The following is a 1,393-nucleotide window of genomic DNA, read 5'->3' on the forward strand; positions in this document are numbered from 1 at the left end:
ACAAATCCTAATGCATAATTTATTTTGAATGTGACGAGATTCAAACACAAGACCTCTTGTTTGGTAGTTTGCATCTCTAACCACTACGCTATTTAATAAGGGGCAGTCAGTCACTCACTCACTTGCCCTAGGACACAAAAACATTTGGCTCAATTGAGCCAGCATGAGAAGGGGCATGTATGGAACTTGGCTGCATGACTCTACGACATTCAGTTCATGAGATATGCATGCTCAAACCTACAACATTTGACTAAGTGCTACAGTGCCACCATGGGGTGTATAGGTATAATAATGGCTGAGGCCATTTACAATTAAAAATTTCACTAACTATAGAACCACTTGAACAGGCGCGCACGCTGCGCACTGCATGTACACTGCACTATGATTTTAATTCATTAACTTATTGCGGTCAAATCGTTTGAGATTTCAAAATTCCAAATGCAAATCCGTTCAGCGGTTTCCGAGGAGATGTTTTTCACAAAAGTTAGAATGGAGGCCATATTGTTTGAGATGTCAACTTAATATTTTTTGTGCGTATTGATCACTATCATAGCATTCTGCTACAGCTTTGAACATCCTATTCTAATAGAACTTCAGAAGCATTTATTAAGATGTAAGTACCAATCTTTGGGATCTAAGTCTGCAATTTAACTATCTACTCTAACCCTTATGTGTCTTCTGTTTAAGAGAAGGTTTTTAGTGTGAATTGATCACTTGCATTGCGTTAAGCTACAGCTTTCAGCATCCTATTGAAATATTAAATGTCAATTTAAAATGTTGTGTAATTTAAAAATTTAAAAAAGGGTCTAAGATAAAAGAGAAAAGTGGAATAGTAAGGTCTGAAAATAAATATCTACGTTTACCCCAATCTGTTGTCTGTTTGAGAGATTTTATATGTGACTTTGTGATCATGTTAATTGCTTTCTGCTACATCTTTCAGCATTCTATTGAAAAATAAAACGTAATGAGTTTATAAAGATGTAAGTAACAATCTTAGGCGTCTAATATACTCTAACCCTAATCTGTCTTCTTTTTAATAGAATAATTTTAGTGCGAAAGATCACTTTCATTGGAGGTGGCGACAGATTTTGACCCAAACACTAATGTGACATCTGCTTTGTAGAAGATTTTCGATGTTAAATGGTCTCTTTCAATGCATTGTTCTCAGCAAATTCAGATTTTATTCAATATTACCAATTATATGTTTTGAAGAAGGTATGATTAGCAATCTTTGTGGTCTAAGATAATGGGAACAAAAAACTGAAAAGTCTGTAATTCAAATATCAACTCTAACCCTAAGTACGAATTGATCATTTCCATTCCATTTGAGTACAGATTTCAGCATCCTATTGAAATGTTAAATATCAATTTAGTTTACAATTTGGTGATTAAA

The sequence above is a fragment of the Esox lucius genome, chromosome 11 (assembly GCF_011004845.1).
Source record: "Esox lucius isolate fEsoLuc1 chromosome 11, fEsoLuc1.pri, whole genome shotgun sequence".
Classification (NCBI taxonomy): Eukaryota; Metazoa; Chordata; class Actinopteri; order Esociformes; family Esocidae; genus Esox; species Esox lucius.